Raw genomic sequence first — 19,377 nt, forward strand, 5'->3', positions numbered from 1 at the left:
AAGGTGCCAGTGAGGTCCCCTTGATCAAGGCTGCCTGTCATGGCTGCCCACTGCTCACCAAGGGTGATGGTTCAATACAGAGGACACATTAAGTTGTTTTATTTTACACGTGTAAGGGGTCACCGCCTCCTGCTGCCTGAGCCATTAGCATGAATGTGTTTGCATGTGGCTGCAGGTCAACTCACTCTGCATGCACAGCCCATCTGTGCAGTTCTGAGACTGTAGCACCAGGCCTTCGCAGTCCTTGCCCCCATTTTTGGGCGCCGGGGCGTTGCACTCCCTCCTGCGCCAGTGGGTGCACTCTGTACCACACGTCGACCACTTACTCCACTCTGTCCACTCTCCGTCCACTGCAGGGGAAAGAGAGGGAGAGATGATATCGGAACTGACGCGCGGAGACAGACAGTGAGTCTAGCAGACCGCTGTCTGACTCTCCCCCGCCTCTCTCTCCCTTCCACAACCCATCTCATATCTCAAAGCTGATTGTGGCTCACTTCGTTAGCATATTTCTGCTATGTTCCACCCGAGCCGAATAAGTCATGGCTAAACTACTGACTGCAGGTACAGTGTGCCACTCCATCAATCAGGCCAATTAGCGATGGAGTCGTAATTCCATCCTCCGTCCATGGGCCCTGACAGCGAACGCACCAGCATGCTTCATTCGCACTTCACACAGTCGTTCTGCAGCGTCTCAGTCGTTACCCGTGCAGAGAGACGTGCAGGGGAGCTTCTGGATGGCCTGTCCGTCACACGGCGCGCCGCCATTCAGCGGCGTCGGGTTGGTGCAGCTCCTCGTGCGCTTCTGGAAGCCCCGCCCACAGCGGCTGTTACACACCGACCACTCTGTCCAGGTCGACCAGCCTCCATTCACTGTTCATCCAAACACACAAAAAGAGAAAGACAGCATGTGTTCAGACAATCGCTTCAGCAATTCAACATCGGAACATGATACAGGGTTCTCCGCATCCTCGCAGCTCAGCCCAACCCGCCGCTGGCGAACACAATAACCAGCATTAACATCAAGGCCCTCTTCCACCGACTTCCACCAAGTCCTCCGCACAGTGTGCTGCTGCCATGTCCCATATTCCACACACACACACACACCATTCACATAGTATACATGCCTGTGGGTGGCGTGAGGACAGCGGAGAGCCTGCAAACTCCACACACGCATAGCTTGAGGCCAGATACCAACTATGGAGATGTGAGGCCCTGCAACCATATTGGTTTGTATTTAGTACCGTTAAATGTTAAGCGGTTAAATGCAGTTGTTCATTTTGTGAACTGCACTCTGTACGTGTGACAATTTAAAACGTCGAGTGTTTTGGCTCCACCTGTCCACTTATCTATGGGACTCCGTCTACGGCTGAATAGTTGTATGAGTATAAAAAAGATGTTAATCAAGCGATATGAGATTCAATCCCCAGAGCGAGATTAGAAAATAGCTATTGGCCGAATCCATCCAGTAGTGACGGTGAAATCTGACAAGAAACATTCAAGGACAAGGACAACATGGCAGGACTGATCACAGACAGACGGCTCAGTAACATGTTACAGGGCCATCTTGAGCCAGGATGCAGAGATGAGGCGCACAGGCAGGATTTACATCTCCGTTCTTGCACCGAATCCGGCGACCCGTGTCTGTTCATGTCTATTGTCAATGCCTTCCAGAGACTTGATATTTTCTCTTAAATTCACATTAAACTATTTTAAATGTCCAATGCAAGCCTCCATCCAATTTTTTCCCATACGTGGACCTTATTCCGTGCCTTAAACGAATGACTTCCTTTGTAGTTAAGTATCAGGACTGGGTGTGAGTTAGTGTGAGTGCGTATGCGAGCCTGCGCCAACGCCGGAAACGGTAGCACGTGCCAGGGTGCGCCCACACGCTCCCCCTGCTGGGAAAGACCAAGGGCTCAATATTTCTGGACTCTTCTGAAGGAGTGGATTAGTTATAAGAAGCTCCCTCTCTCTGCATTGTCAGAGTCTCCAGCTTTTCCCTTCAACCCCCCCCCCCCCCTTCATCATCAGCCGTTTCAAAGATGAGGAGCAACAACGAAGCCAGAAGAAGAGGAGCGCGTTCAAGAGCTTTCGTCAGAGGATGAGCCGACATCAAAGATGCCAAACGCGCTCTGCAGCCGCCGCAGATAATGACTGGCTCATTGCACGAGGGATTGCGCCACAGCCGCAGTCTCGTTACAGCCACAAAATGCCGTCTCTTCGGGGTTTCTTTTGCCATTATGAGCCTCCGGCGCTCATTAGCGCGACGCGTTACGGCAGCTTGGAGCTTGGTGCCAAAGCTGCGTTTCGGGGCCTGCACCTCGCTGTAGGGGTCAAGCGACGGCGTTCTCAGGGCCGACAAGGAAACACGCGAATAATCAGTACGTCGCGTATCCCCGTATACCGCGAGAGCCAATGCGCCGAGTGCACCGTCTACGGAACGCCGGCCTCTGGGTCACAACCCATTTCCCCCGGGCAGGCACGCGCGCGCGGGTTTAATAAGAGCGTATTATCCTCACAAGGGGGGATATCCACCCCCCCGTCCCCCGGGGTGGATTAGGACTGGAGTGGAGTAGCCGGCTCAGGACGAGCATCATGTCGCTATAGAAGCCAGTTTTATTTTGCCAGTTTCCTACTGAAGCAGACCGGCTTCAATTTCTTTAGTATCCAATTTTATTTTAGTTCTTTTTTTTATCTATATTCAATTAAAGAAGTTAGAAACGTGACATTCTACAATATTGTGCTTTATGGATAAAGAATGACGAGAGCAGGTTTTTGCTGCTTTGCATTGTCACGTACGGTTACAGTCCTGAGCAACTCTGAAATGTAAATGCATCCAGCGGTGATAGCGTCCCTGTCCAACATGGACGAGAACTGCCTGCGTTTTGACTTAAAACAATGTCCGGCCTGTAATTTCTTATTCTTATTAGAACACAACTGCCGCAGAAGACGTCTCAGGGCAGAGGGGGCAGCGAGGGGGACGATGGGAACCCAACCAGCGGAATGAAGCGTGTGAAGATCGGACAACAGAGGCCATGTTGGTGTGAGCAAAAAGCACACGGCTCTTCATGAATCAGCCGCGCATGCACGCAATCAACTCCTTCCCAGGCAAGACGTGCAGCGCGGGGACCGTCGTCCACGCGGGAACCATCTGTGCGTTGCACGCCTGAATCACAGACTCCCCGCCGCTCCGACCCTCAGCGAGACATGATTGTGCCTCAGTGAGAAGGAGCAGGTGTGTTGACGCCTGCGTCTTTGAGAAACGGGGACAAATGTGCCGAACTTTAAAGGTTCTTCCCTCCAAGGCGCCACTTAACTCGTCTTTTGCTAAAAGTTCCTGCCATCAGAAATCACGCGGTGGGGGACTTTCCATCAAAATGTCATGGCATTCGCTGGTCCCGTTCCCGCTCGAGAGCGGGCTTTCAGACCGTTAGTGGACGAGGTACGGCGGGCAAACGGCGGGCTGTGAACGCGAATGTTAATTACGCCGAGCAGATGGGAGTCGCTGGCAGAGGACACGCCTGGCAGCCGCGCTCAGGACGCCGTTTATTCCTCTCGTATTTGTCGCGGTCGCGTCTGAAGAGTATCGATTTTTTACAGCTAAACCCACAAGTTGATGTAGGGCTGATGATGTGGGTGAAAAAGATGGAATGAGATGAGAGGTAGGGCTGGGGCTGCGGTACGATGTAGGGGTGAGGTGGCGGATGTGAAGGTCGTTACCGTATACGATGACAGTAGCTGTAGTGCTCCTTCGCTTGGCCACGATGTTCTTGGCCACGCAGGTGTAGTTGGCCGTGTCCGACAGCCGCGCCTGCTTGATGATGAGGTTGTGGTCAATGGTGATGTAGAAGTTGCGGTCGTCTGCGGGGTCGATGATCTCTTCGTTTTTCAGCCACTCGACCTGGTCGAAGAGAAACGGAGGCTCTGTGAACGCTGACATGGACCCCACGCGACGCCTGAATATCGGAACAGGTCTGCATAGTCGGGGCACGACAACTGCATTCGCATCTGTTTTTAGCTCTTCAATCAGTGTAATTGATCTAAGCGCTGGACATCACAGCGTACGAGCTGTGGAAAAAATCTGTTCACGTGCACGTAACAACGAATTTCTACACCAATCCATTAAACGCCCTCACTTTCATCCTCCCTTTCAAAAATGCAATCCATAAAGCAGAGGATTTAAATCTGGATCTAATAACTCAATCTCCTTGCTGCCGAATATTAAAAAAATGAAAGCTGGAGACAGCAGGCCAGAGAGCAGCCCGGGTGAAAGGACACACAACGCCGAGCGGTTGTGCGTCTCAATTTGCCGCCATGAAATGATGGGGTGTTTGAGTGTTATTAGATGGTGAGATGAAGGCCCATTGACACTCCCAATAACGGGTGCACGGGCGCGCCGCTAATGAGCCGTGGACGGGCCGAGAGGGGAGTCGCGCGGGCGGCGGCCGGATCTGACGGGGGGCCGGGTGTACGGCAGGCTATCACGGCCTGAGCCACTGGCTTTGGACTCAAACCCCGGGCTTATCTAGGCAGACGCAGCGCCTCGTAAGACCCCCGAAATCTCCCATTACATGCACCAGCCATCCAGAAAAAAAGAACAAGGAAAGAGGCGAACATCGCGAAGCTAGTGAGGACAGACAAGCAGAGAGCAATCGCTGCACAAAAAATTATATATATATATCTGAGCAGTGCGAAATGATCAAAGCCGCAGTAGCGTATGATACGAGCAGACGCTGTAATACTTCACTTTTACATTTTCCTATCAAACCCGGGCCATAAAAGCCCATGACACAGCATTCCCTTTTATTAACACGTCTTCAGTCTGAGTTCCCTCTGATGTACAATCGTGCGCGTGTAAGTGGAAATCCTTCACAATGACCAGATTAGTCCGGAGCTCCAGAGTCTGATTCATGGAGAGCTGGTATGGAGGGTTTTGAGATGACCTTTCAATCAGCCAATAGTAATGGTTTTCCGAGCCTTTATTATTCTAGATGTTCAGATAGGACAGAGAGTGGCACGCTGGTGCTGAGGCACTGTCACCGCTGGGTACAGAGATGTCCAGGTGGCTGGGTCCGAAGGCGATGAAGGCCTGGAAGTTCAAATTCATGATTCAATACATGAACTCTGTGGTAACATGTCGAAGAACGTGTCTATACGGTGTCTATATACAACAGGTAGGTAGCACATATTCCATGTGGGGCAGTGGTGGCCAAGCGGGTAAGGAAGCAGACTCGTAACCGGAAAACAATCCCCTTCACTTCCAACAATCCATCAATCCGTCGCAAAATTGTGGACGTTGGCGCCTTCGGAATAATGCGGAACTCTAGTCAAATATGTATTTCGTGAGGATTCAGATAGTAACTGTGAAGTGTTGTGCAGAGAAACCACAGCACACTCACACATTTTTTTAATATATGGTGCAGTGTTTTTCCCTGCCACATTTATTATTAATAATAATAAAAGGTTCAGTTTGCCAGATAAAAAAAAAATCTATATTTTGCATCTGATTAATAAAACGCCACGTGAAGATTTTTGGAATACGAAATGATTTGTCACTGTTACGCCATTTTTGGCCATGGGGCTTTTGAGGCGGCCTTTGCCTTTGGTCCGGTAAGGCGGCTCATAAGTAACAACAGACCTCACGCTGCCACAGTTTTCAGATCCGACCGGCTGTTGTTTAAGTTCCTTTACGGATAACTGCAGGTGCGAGTCCAACAAAACTCCCCTTTCTCCGCCACCACGCCGGTTCCCCACTGGGTGATATCAACAACACCAGAGCGCGGCCGTCTGCGGTTTCCCGCTCTCGCTCGGAGCATGCCCAACACCGACGCTCCTTTGAAGTGCGACAACAACCCAGAGGGAGGGAGTGAGTATAACCCACCCAGTAACTCGCACCCGTATCAGCGTCCACGCCACATCCGCCTCTATTGTCCCCGATTATTCATAGGTCACGCTGACTAGTCATTTTGGAGTCTAAATGCCAGCTTCACTGGGGATATCTGATTTATTTATTTATATCATTTTGGGGTTGAAAATGAGAGCTGCTGATTTCCCAGAACACAATTACTCTGTGCAGCCGTGATTAAGTCTAGAGTTAATTAGGGTGTGCTTATGAAGAATGTGCAAAATGCCATTTTCTCCCCAAATTATTCAGCACTGCAGGATACTGCTTATCGCACTCTTTTCATCTAATCTCCTTCACTAAACAAAATTATGCAACAAATAACGGAATATAAAATGCATTTTGCATGCCATCAAAGCACACTGACTTCACGAAGGCTGTGGGGCAGTTTCTATAAACAGGGCTTCTGCAGATTTCAACAAAATTTGAAGAACTTTTTATGGTCTAAAAAGGTTAATGAAATGGTTTCATAGCAGAAATATAACTGGAGCCTTGATACTGTGTGTAAAGATCATCTCTGCTTTTAATGTCGAAGGCAGAAGTAGCATTAAATACATATAGATAATTTCAGACCTACTACGTAAAACCACAATGTTTCTAGTACCTTTACATTTAAAACTATGCAACTATGCATTTGTAAATCCGGTACTGCATGCATGTTTGCTTTGCTAGTGACCCAAATTTAGAGCCTCGGCTACTGTCATTGTCATGATCATCATGTTTAATGTTACACATATTTTATGGTAAAGACAAAAAAGTGTAATATTTGGTTATGTTTGGTTATGAATTTCCTCCCACCTGCTCTGTTGTTCTAGACTCCCATGGCTCAATGGTCACTGGTTGACATCTGACATATGCTGAAATTTTTGTATTAAAATTTAAGTGAATTATATAATTTTGTATGATTTCTCATACAGCATTGGCCTGGATACTCTCACACAATTCACTTTCCATGTTGGAAGGTTTAGCAAGTGAACTGTGTGAGTGTGTGTTGCAATAATCGATGCATCATGAAGCACACATCGACTGGCGTTCCACTGGTGTTCTCTTGTCGCTGTTAAATGTTCTTTGGGATTTTGACAGAAACTGATGCCAAGAAAACTTTGCATGCAGCGTTTATTTGACGCCAGACAAACGTGCAACTGGCCAAAAACTGGTGCCAAAAGCCCGTTTAATTTTCTCCAATGAGCAGTCAGTAAACGGTCAGTGCTCAGTCCGTGCTCACCTGGCGCCACAAACCCCAGAAAAACGCCTGGTTCAGACGTCCGTGTGAATGACGCCTTAACTCTCATTTCACTGATGTATTTAAAAACATAAAGTGCATTGTAATGCATTAATAATCAGAATTGAATTGAATTGTGAGAGCAGTGAAGGTTCATACTTCTACTGTTGCCCTTCTGATGGTCACCTGACCTCTACTGGGATCCTTGAGCACGTGGATTTATTGGTTAGGCTCCCTGAGGCTGTTTTTGTCAGCGTTAATAGACAAAAATGCAATTTGCTCTCTGAAGCAGCAGTCCTACTCGATATGTGTCTCTTAAAAAGGATTAAATTAATGTTTGAATTGAACATTATGGGCACCTCGGGGACTGTTTTTAATAGTCAACCAGTTTATTCTGCATTGCCAGGTAACCTGAAAAACTGCTAAATTAATTTGACTTCCCAGATTCAACCACCGACGCCCTTCTCCGGTGGCCTGCGCATGGCGTAAAGTTCATTAAAAAACGGCCATAAACCGAACCAATCTGCTCATAGCATTTTAGGGGAAATCAAACCACAATAACCCGGGTGGTGAGAAATGGACTGTGCCGAACGCTGCCAGTAATGGGCAGCGCGGAACTGGCTGACTTGCGGCTGTGCGCTTTATTCGCGGCCAGGATTCGGTTATTTATCACAAACACTAAAACCACTTAAGCAGCAGGTTGGGCGCTAACAAGCAAGCTGTAATAACACAGATGGAACACGAGCTCAGGAACCAGGGCGGCGCAGGTGACGGAGGCCGTGATTGGGCCGTACGTGTCCGCCGCGTTTGTCACAGCTGGAGGAGATGCAAGCGGCTGATTGGATGAGGGGCTCCCTGCTGGAACATAGAGTGGGTTATTTTTACCCGTACGCCCTGCGGGCTGCCGTTCATTTTGCTGAGACACACACACTCAATCGCTCACTCGCCATGGAACAGACATGGCCCACACAACAGCTATGCGCACCCCGAAATTCCAGTACAGAAATATACAGACACACAGATTTCCGGATAATAATGAGGTCCAGGCTCCAGACCCCCCGGGAGGAACCCACCATCGGGAGCATTAACCAGGCCTCAGAGAAATGGAGATGTCCTCTCACCAGTCCTCTGCTGCTGGATTAAATAGAGTACGATGGGCACTCAGAATCCAGCTGGCTCTAAACGGATTTTCAAAAAATTCCAATTGGGATAGATTTGAATCCATCATAGAGTGGTTTCAATCAAACGCAGCTAAATTAGTACTTCCCTACAAATGTGTACATTGGCCTGTCCTCATTGGTGCAACAGAGGAACCCTGGGGACTATTTGGTTGCTGGCGCCAAGTGCAAGCGTTTGGCATGTTTGCTAGTCCAAGGTAAGGATCTCAGAATCATAACTAAATACATAATGAGAACAAACCGCTTGGTAGATATCAGTACGTTTACAAAGTGTGTTGGTATATAATTATTTCTGTCACCCATAACCTGATCTTTATTTATGTCTTCATAAACAAAAGGAGCCTGATGATTGACAGCTCTCAAATACACCACTTTCTCATTATATACAATACAGGCCAAAGGTTTGGACACACCTTCACATTCATGACCATTTACTTGGTAGATTCTCACTGAAGGCATCAAAACTATGAATGAACACATGTGGAGTTATGTACTTAACAAAAAGTGGAGACCTGGCCTCCACAGTCACCGGACCTGAACCCAGTCGAGATGGTTTGGGGTGAGCTGGACTGCAGAGTGAAGGCAAAGGGGCCAACAAGTGCTAAACACCTCTGTTGTAAAGTAAAGTGAAGTGATTGTCACATGTGATACACAGCAGCACAGCACACGGTGCACACAGTGAAATTTGTCCTCTGCATTTAACCCATCACCTGTGTGAGCAGTGGGCAGCCATGACAGGCACCCGGGGAGGAGTGAGTGGGGACGGTGCTTTGCTCAGTGGCACCTCAGTGGTACCTTGGCGGATCGGGATTCGAACCGTCAACCTTCTGATTACAGGGCCGCTTCCTTAACCGCTAGGAAAAGCATTTCAGGTGAAGACCTCTTGAAGCTCATTGAGAGAATGCCAAGAGTGCGCAAAGCAGTAATCAGAGCAAAGGGCGGCTATTTTGAAAAAACTAGAATATAAAACATGTTTTCAGTTATTTCACCTTTTTTTGTTAAGTACATAACTCCACATGTGTTCATTCACAGTTTTGATGCCTTCAGTGAGAATCTACCAACGTAAATGGTCATGAAAATAAAGAAAACACATTGAATGAGAAGCTTTTGGCTTGTACTGTATGCACCCATGTGCATTACATTTTGATTTTACCTAGTTGTGAATCCTTTGTCCTAACACTAGTGAACACATGCTGAGTGCTACGTCCAAAACTGTGCTCGTAGCGCTCAGTAATTCCACCACAAAATGTCCCAGAGCGAATAATGTCCCTGCTGAAAGAGTCGTCCTGTCCTGCTGTAATGAACAGTAACAGGGAGGATCAGTTGATTCTGCAGCCAGTCACTCATGTCCTTTATTCTACATCTCGACCAGATTGTCCACATTACTGGAGAGCAACTGCATTAAAGCAGGCTCGTCTGCAGAACCAGGCTCATCTGACCGGCACACACACACACACACACACACACACACACAGGCACAGACAGCGCCTGCTCCCAGACAGATGTGCCCTTGCTCATTATTGAGTGATTGGCATCAGGAGACTCATTAACATAATTGGCACATTTGTTGTCATTAACAGAGGGAAATTGCCACATGGCAGCTCAGTATCAAGTGCAGGAACACAGCGAGTGAGGGGGGGCGAGGGAGCGGGCGAGAGCAGCAGCTCTGAAAGGCAGCGTATTCCGGCGTCATCCTCCATCCCTTCAGCGCACTGGATCCGGGACCCTCTGATATACGAGGCGGGACCGGCGAGGAACGCCAGCCTACAGAGAATACCAATGAGCCTGTTCATTAGAGAAATAACAGACTATCATGGCCCATCATTACAGGCAATCTTTCCAGTAATTCCCACCCCCCAGCGCATTGCTTCTCCACAAAACATGATGAATTATGGAAATGCTGCCAGAAGCCGTCTCGTTCTTTAACGCCTTCTGCTGTCACATGTACCTGCAGCTCAAGTCTTTGGTTTGTTCACTTATTTGGGAAAAAAATAAATAAATTATATTGAGCAATTTTAAAAGTCATAACCTGACAGCAACGCGAGACAGAAACAACGAGGAATGGGTGAAGAAGTGAGAAAAAATAATGAGCTTTCACGCGGCGAGTGTGATTACACAGTATGGATATAATAATTGATTTTCATTAAACAAACATTCCAACAGCTGACACAAAATAAACTATTTTGCATAATACATAACGTAATACAGTAACTTGGCAAGTGAACAGCCCAGTCACATGACCCCTGGCACCCGTCCGGTGACGGCAAGGCACCCCTGGGGTCTCGGATTCGCTCTCCTGTTCATCCGGAGAGTACAGCGGTCCGTTCGGAATCTCGGAGACACAACTGGGGCGCAGACAATGGGGCCGGTCACCGCTGAACAGCCCTGCTGTTCTCAGCTGTTTGGGCAGGGGACGGTCATTTGAGTGTGACTTCATTCACTCACACGTGGCCGAAAACGTGGGAAGGCGAGCGGGTGAAAGGCGCCGGATGCACGCGCGCCCTTAATATGCAGAATTCAGACAGGAAGTGGTGCCAGTGTGGCCAGCGTTCTGTCCTTGTTCTTGTCACGTAAGACCCCACCAGCCCCTGCATGACATCCATTTGTCACAGACTGAGCGAATGGCAGTGAGATTCTTGCAGAGAGTGTTAAACAAAAAGATGACAATAAATCCTACAGCGAGCAGCCCCGCTGAACAGTGGGGAAAAAAACGGGTCCCCGAAGTGTCTCCTCCTGCATACTAACCGTATTCCAATCGTATTTTACACAACGAGGCCACGGCACCTGTCCAAGTCGGCCATGTTAGCGGATACCGGCTAATAAAAAGTGAGTGGACTAGGCCGGGGCGTGCCAGTAGCAGCGGGCGCGGCCCTCGCCGGAGTCCGATAACAGCCTGTCGATGTGTTTATCAAACGGCAGCAGCGCGGCCCGCGGACGGACCTTTGCGGCGCGGAGGAAGGCCGCGGCAAGATGGCGCGTCTGGGCCTGGCGTGCTGCGGGGGGGGGGGGGGGAGGAAGGGCGGTGGAGGGGACGGCCATAAATCAGGCCACAGATGTGCTGAGCAGGGCTCTCCGGTGAGACCCTCGCAGGTGCGCCTGCGAAGAGGTGATGTATTACGCCCGGGGTCTGTCACCGCGCACACACACACACACACGTGGAAATGAAGACGCACACGTGCACACTCACACACTCATGCACGCGTGAAGAGAGACGCTCCCCCAAGTGCAATTTCTCACACACATAAACAGACGCACACAGGGCTGTTTAAGTCATTGTTAAAACCTTAACACACACACACACACACACACTCATTCACATCTACTCATTTGAAATAGTGGTACTAATCACGGCCTCAGCACACACAGAGGTTAAAACAAATCTCCACATGGAGGAATATGGAGGTGGTGGATGGATGGGTGGTTGAAGGGATCCTGCCTGGAGCAAATAAGGAGGTTCAGGTGTGGCGAAGTCTGACAGGTTGGTTGTAACTTCCAAGTTCATTTCACCACAGGCATCAATCCTGAACGTCACTTCCTTGTCCGAGCCCAGACCCAATCACCATGCTGCTCCAGGCCTACTGGTCCACACAAGGAACTTTCACCATCTCAATTCCTTATTTCCGCCACCTCAGCACTTTGCTGATAACCCCTTTCCCGTCTTCTGAGAGATTGATGGATTTTGCGTCATTTACATTAGACTCAGACAGACAGTTGGCAAATAATATATTACCCAGCATTTAACTAATGACAAACCATGTAGGGCCGTTACAGTAAACAGTCTTCATTAGCATGAGGATTTTTCACAGCTAAGATAATTGCGCTAATTAAATTGACATTAATCCGGTGCATAACTGACACTCACTTTAATGTGCTTAAAATAGCTCACTTCTTCTTCTTCTTCACTCCTTCACTGCGGTTGGTGTTGGCCTCGTACCCACGCACGCACCTACGGCCTCTGCCTACTCTCTCTCAGAGAGCCCGGGAGAAACGGCACGTCCAGGTCCTCTCGCCGCGTATCCGTACGTGCGCCTCAGCCCGGCCAGCCCGCTTTGTGCTGATGGCTTCTGCAGGAAAGGTCATGGACGCCACGTGTTCCCTCCCCACCCTCGGGGCTGTGAGCGCGTCTCCTTAAGAGCATATTAACTCCTGTTAGCCCCTCTTGGGGACCGCTTCCCACAGCCGACTCCGGGAAGAAGAGGAAGACAAGCAGAGGAGGAGTCTTCAAGGACGGCCGACACCACCAATCTACCACATTAGCCCTTGACCTCTGACCCCCAGTCATTATCTTGGCACAGCGCCATGGGACCCGACACAGGCCTCCAGCTCCGCGTCCCCGCCAAATGAGAGGGGATGAAGGGAAAGAAGGGGCGGATAACAGCAAGGTTGTCCGCACGGATCGCGGGACCGGCCCGGGGAGGCCGGCATGATTAGTGGGCAGAGCCAGTTGTTTTATGCTTCCGAGGGATAATTGCGAAATGCGCTTTCGGTAATGAATATGAATCTTCCAAATGGCCCTAAAATTGTTGGCTTCCATTTTCGTTCTTAATTAAGAGTTCCTGCAAAGCTGAACTGCTGCGGTATTTTGGGGGGGGGGGGGAGTCCACGTTTCCCATGCCGGAGTGAAGCCAAGATAAATGTCTGCTGCTTGAGAGGGGAAGCGGCATCAGACACGATTATAAAGCTGCCCATGTCCGTGTCGGGGAAGTGTGCGGAATCGGCACTGCGGCGTCTAGACGGCGGCAGGGAACGGAACCGGGAGCGACAGCCAAGTGGAACAGAGTTTGTCGCTCCTTCGGGGGCAATGCGACAGCACGGAAAACGGAGAAAAGTTTCCCACCGCTGAGGAGCACGGGAAGCGTCTGTCGCGTGTGCCAGGAATCAAAATGCCAGGCTTTGATAAGATTGTTCATTTTTTTAATTCATTCGTAAGGGGCAAACTGCCAAACTACAGGGTGGGCCATTTCTATGTATACACCTTAATAAAATGGGAATGGTTGGTGACATTAACGTCCTGTTTGTGGCACATTAGTATATGTGAGGGGGCAAACTTTTCAAGATGGGTGGTGACCATAGTGGCCATTTTGAAGTCGGTCATCTTGGATTCAACTTTTGTTTTTTCAATAGGAAGAGGGTCATGTGACACATCAAATGTATAATGGTTATTATGGTTTATTTATGGTTTTAACATAACTTTATTCTTTCATGAGTTATTTACAAGTTTCTGACCACTTATAAAATGTGTTCAATGTCACCAACCATTCCCATTTTATTAAGGTGTATCCATATAAATGGCCCACCCTGTACATTGCAGATCCTGGATTTCAGCGTTGCAGATGACGTGCACGTGGGAGAACACAGATGAGACTGTACGTCATGAGTAATTAAGGCAAAGACGATTAGCGATAATGAAATGTTTGTTGGCTCTGAGTGGTTTGGTGACCTCGCTCGGGGTAAGACCACGTGTCTGCCGTGGCCGTCCATATGCAGATTACGCTCACAAGCCCCCCAAATCAACTAATGCGAATGAATTGACCATCCCATAGCATCTCCTTCATCAGGTCTCGATGCTGGATGCCAGATGCTGTCACTAATCCCCAATCCTAATCTGCAGCATTATCTGAGCTTGTTGTCACAGTGAGACGGGTCAACCCACAATCAAATTAGACAAAATCTCACTTGAGGTGGGAAAAAAGTTCTGAAGCATTAGAAGGCATTATTATTATTACTATTTTTAAAGCTGCTTATGTTTTACGCTGAATGCAAAAAGCAAGGCAGGAGGAACACTGGGCGGAACTCGGTGAGATTGCGGTTAACCAGGCGGGTGGGGACAGGGGCCTGCCGCCTTCTGGCCTGGCCACGATTCACAGGGCTAAAGTTTGCTTACAGATCAATTACAGGCCTGCATTCCAGCCGACGGGAGGTGGGTGCTGTCAGCGAGCCAGAGATAACCACTAATCAGGAGTCGTCCCTCGCCGGGACCCGGCTCCCGCTGCCAGGGCCTCGTCTGGCGGCTCGGCCTGCCAACGCCACCCTGCTACTGCGGCCAGGGACGGCGAACAGGGAGGGAGGGGGGCAGAGAGACGGAGACGCGAGGATAACAAGCAGACTTGTAATAATACAACTGGCCTTCGTTTCATTGTCCTATAATTTAATCGCTGTTGGTTATTGTAAACAAAAGACTCCTTACACCTCCACAGATAGAAGAAGAAGAAGAAGGAAGATTTAAACTTGAATTAATATAGCGACTCCTTAGGATGGATGAGTAGAAGGATAAAAAGGAAGAGGGGAAGAGTTAAAAAGAGAGAGGGTGAGATGTTTGGCAGATGAAATGACATCTGCGTTACAATCCAGTTTGACAAAAACAGGGACAAAAAAGTGGAAAAAAGTGAGAAAAAAAAAGGAGCTAAAAAACTTTATTTTGTTAAATTCGCAGCTTCGGTGGCTCTCACCGAACCTGAGTGCTTTTCCAGGCACCGGGAGGCAGCAGCTGTTCTCCATTTTCTGCCCGTGTGAATGTATGCAGACGGTAGGAGGTCATTATTCCACAATCTCACCATCACCACCCCCCCGTTTACGGCTCCTGTAGTCCTTGTGTACTTAGGCTGCATTAAAATGGCTGGTATGACCGACCGACCGGCTGCGCCAAGGTAATTGTGCCCAGCTGGACCCGAGGCTCACCTCCGAGCCGCTCGCTCGCACGCTTACCCTGGGTAACCTTTGACCCCAGTGATGAGCGTGTGCCAGGGTGTTTTATAAATCTTGTGCCTCTCACTGCAGCTGTTTATTGCCTCATCACCATGAAAAGCCGGGATACCATCCAGGAATATCCAGTTGAACAAATAAATGACCGTTACATGGCTTTCAATTTTGTTTTAAATGTAGAAAAGAACTCGGTGACATCATTAGCTCCTCCATGACTAGTCAATGCCAAAGCATGTGTTCTAGTTAGCCCAACCATAATGACAGCCACTAGAGGACCATTAACAATTTTTTCAGATCGACTTTTCCGGCAATAAAAGTGGAGTCGACAAGTTGACATGACATCATATGCACAATCTCGGGAATAAATGTTTACACCACATAAATGCATCAGTTTACCCTCCACTCTCCCCTCCACATCCCCTCCCTGCGGTGAATAATAATCCTCCTGCCGGCCAGGGTCAATTGGACAGCAGCACGCGACAGGTTCAGCTGTGCGCGTTGGTGGGAGGGGTTTAGTAAGATTTCAACTTGTGCCTTTGACAATGAGGCTTTTTTGCCCTTTTTTTCCATCTCACATTAAATTTTCTGCCCTTCAAAATAACAGATTGTTCTGTATGGGTTTTGTGTTAGTAGTGGTGTTTTTTAATCAAAGAGTGTCTGGGTGCATTGTGCTTTTGTTGAACTTGTTGAGCCTGTTGAGTTTCATGCACCCCCATAAACAAGGGTCTGGCTATTCATCCACAGTAAATTCTTTCCTTTGATTCTTAAAATCTGTGTTTTAAACGTTGAGTATGCTATGAGGGAATATTCTTCCACACTTTCACAGAAATCATGACCCCTTTTGGTCACTGCACCCATTGCACATTTCATCCAACACCATGTTAACCACCCCACTGTACCTGGCGACGTGGGTTCACCTGGCTTTCCCAGCAGAGCTGCGGTCTCGGGGCGGATTACAGTGTAGCGACATAATCAAAACTGCTGGGATAAAAGCCAGCGGTGACACTTCTGACACTTTTTCAGTATATTAACCCTGCAGCGATGTGCTGGACACCGGTTTTCATCAAACCTGGAGAGGGTCTTATTTTATTCTCCCCTTCAGATCACCCCCAAAGATTGCTGAGCAGAGCAGAAGGGCTTGCAAGGGGAGAGGGGCGCGTTTCTAAGAGAAAAGTCATCATAGTGCTGCAACGTGGCCTTTATTGCATTTCTGATGGAGTGTGAACTTGACCCTTCTCATGTCTCTTGTGGTCAGTCGGGCAGCTGCAATGATGCTCTCTCATCATTCTTGGAGACTCACAGTAATACATGGCAAAGAAGACCAAGATGCCAGACCCAACTTTATCTAACTGGATAAAACCTTTTAAACCCTGGACACTTTTTCATAGACCCCTGCTTGCAAATGACATACAGGGTCTATCATTTTGGTGTCATAATAAAGGTAAGAGTGGGTCACAGAAAATGAATCAAAAAATCCATGGTACATTTGTCAAAAAATGTTGATAAAAAAGGAAATATGGAAATTTAACAGAACTCTGCAACCTATCCATTTAGGCACATTTTGCCATATGCGGCAATTTGAGATTTATTAAGACCCAAACTAAAAACTGGTTCAGCTCACATGTCACTATACATTTACATTTACAGCATTTACCAGACGCCCTTATCCAGAGCGACTTACAGTAGTTACAGGGACAGTCCCCCCCTGTAGCAACTTAGTGTTGTGTCTTGCTCAGGGACACAATGGTTGTAAGTGGGATTTCTGGTTCATAGACGAGTGTGTTACCCACTAAGCTACTACCACCTTCTAGATATGTGGTACAATCTTCATTCACTTACTTCAGTCTGAACCAGATTGAAAGACAGTTGAGACAGACAGTTGGCTTATGTGCTGTGACCAATGACTTCTCTCACTGTACACCATGTGAACCCAAACATAACATGATAGCGGATGCTAAAGAAGGGTAGAGAGAATCTGAGGACGGGAGGAGAGGCTATGAATTCCCTGCGGAAGAATTTAAATTCTCTCGTACTACTGTGATACTAGACCCTTCACTTAATTGTAAAAGAAAATCCATTATATTTATGACAATGCATATAAAATTTTTAAAAAGGTGCTCACCTGTAGCACACAACATTTTGGGTTTACATTTTTAAAAAGTACAACATTTTGAAATGTGAAACTCATTAGATTTAAAACTGTATAATGAAACAAAATTCTACTGTTTGGTTTGTCTAAACCAGTAGCGCTGTCAGAATGAATAGTTTAAACTGGATGGTCACACTATAACACATTAGTAAATGTATCATAAATGTATAATTATTCCACATTCTCCAAATTATTGCCTGTAATGTATTGTCCATAAACATATTATTATGAAGAATGCTGCATGAAAAAAAAACAAGAACAAAGACAGCATAATAACAGTATAATATAATAAAACAGTATAGTAAGCAAATTACTTTTAGAGACACAGTTCAAGAGGGCACAAGAACTTTACTGCATAATTACAAACTTCAAAAGGCAAACCCACAACACAGACATGGGAAAAGCTGCATAACTCAAGTGAACTGAAAGGATGTATGTTTTAAGACGGGGATAGTGACAGGCGAAATGTTGCCAGGCTTTCATTCTGGAGAGGATGTTTTGGCAGGGAGACCAAACGGCCTCTTGCTTCAGTTCAACTAACAAAACTGTCCGTTCCTTTTTCCTCCAGCCCTCCGACGGGAAGTTCATTTTTAAATGTTCCCCAAAAATGGCAATGGCTGGAGTCGAATGGGAGGAGATATAACTCACAGGCGTTCTGCCAAATGAATGCAGCCGGCCACAGCTTCGAGCGTCCTCTCATTCATTTCTAATAGACCAAATGTCATTCAGTTCAGTGAATGTGTTTCTTTTGAATATATATTTGTTTGAGTTTTATGCTTTAAAAGCATTCTTTTTTTTTTTAAACGTTACAACAATATTTCACTCACCTCGGCAGCTGGTATCCCTTCAGGCGGGCGGCATTGCAAAAGGACTTCCTGCTCCAGGGAGACTTCCTTCCCCAGTGGTTCCTGGTCAAATGTTTTCCTGAGATCTACAAAAAAAAAAAAAAAGAATGTCAACACCGGATATGTATAAAAATGTTTAGATACACAAGCACTTCCGTGAGAAAATGTAAATGTTTCATATTTCCAGTCATTTGAGTGGGGTAGAACTGGAAAGGCTTCTCTTAACTAAACCCAGTAGAGATGGCTGTCAACCTCCCAGATCGTTCTGAGCCTTGGTGCCAAAGGCAAGTCTGCCTTTTTTACAGAATCCAATCCGATCGCCAAATCACAGATAGTTACATAACGCGCTTTATTTAATAAAACAGTCCTGTTGTACAGACTGTACTTTTGTTGCATGTTGTGAATTTGCATATCAAGATCCCTCGGTTTCCTTTGAAGAAAATGGTATTTGCTTATGCTGTAGACTCTGCAAGTAGCATAAAAAATAAATAACTATGGGAGCGGGGAATTGGTAAAAGAATGTACACACTATACCCAGTCCTCTGGGAACTCCCAGTTGTAGACAATGTGTGCTACAGCTTTAGACTGAAATAGAAATAAAACCAGGAAATGGCTGTACGTCTGAAAAGTGGCATGAGGAATTTGAAAGGCACTCTGGAAGAAGACACGAGCCACAATTCACACAGGACTTTCCATTCATCCACTTTCCGTTCAGGGTCCCAGAGATGCTGAAGCATCATCGCCAAGGCTGGATCAAGCCTGATGTACCAGTTTGGAGAGACAGAGACACACCAGGACAACCAGGTTCAGAACCTATGGCCAGTAAAAACTGGACCAAGTTCTCAATATACAATTTCTCATTCTACAGAGAAACATTAAAATGACATAATCAGTATCCTGATCTGTCTGTGTCCTGTAGGGGTGTAATAATCAATAATGCAGATTTGGACGATTCTGCATCAATGCAGTGCAGAACATAATCGATTATATCATAATGACGTTGCCGCAGTTTAATGTCTGTCAGGAGTTCGGCCGAGATTGACGCCAGGAAAAAGTTGCATGCAGAATTTATTGGACGCCATTAGAACGTTTAGCGGACCAAACGCTGGGGCTGAACGCCCGTTTGATTTGTTCCAATGAGCACCACTTGGTACCAGGAACGGCAAAAAGCCCTGGTTCAAACGTCCGTGTGAACGAGGCCTTAACTCTCATCTCATGAGATGCATTGTGATGTAGCGATAATCAATGTGCTAATAATCGAATCAAATTGAATTGAGACATCAGTGAAGGTTCATACTCTAGTTTGTTGTGTCTCCTCTCTCGTGTTCCATGACAAAATGTAGCTTGGAGACAGACAGCCTCATTGGGATCTCAGTTCG

The 19,377-nt window shown here is 47.3% G+C and overlaps 1 pseudogene; it reads right to left on the reverse strand.

The window, feature by feature from the left end:
• LOC114799622 (netrin receptor UNC5C-like) overlaps positions 1-19,377 on the reverse strand; it is a 67,441-nt pseudogene that overhangs the window by 21,574 nt on the left and 26,490 nt on the right.

Source organism: Denticeps clupeoides, chromosome 11, assembly GCF_900700375.1.
Source record: "Denticeps clupeoides chromosome 11, fDenClu1.1, whole genome shotgun sequence".
NCBI lineage: Eukaryota > Metazoa > Chordata > Actinopteri > Clupeiformes > Denticipitidae > Denticeps > Denticeps clupeoides.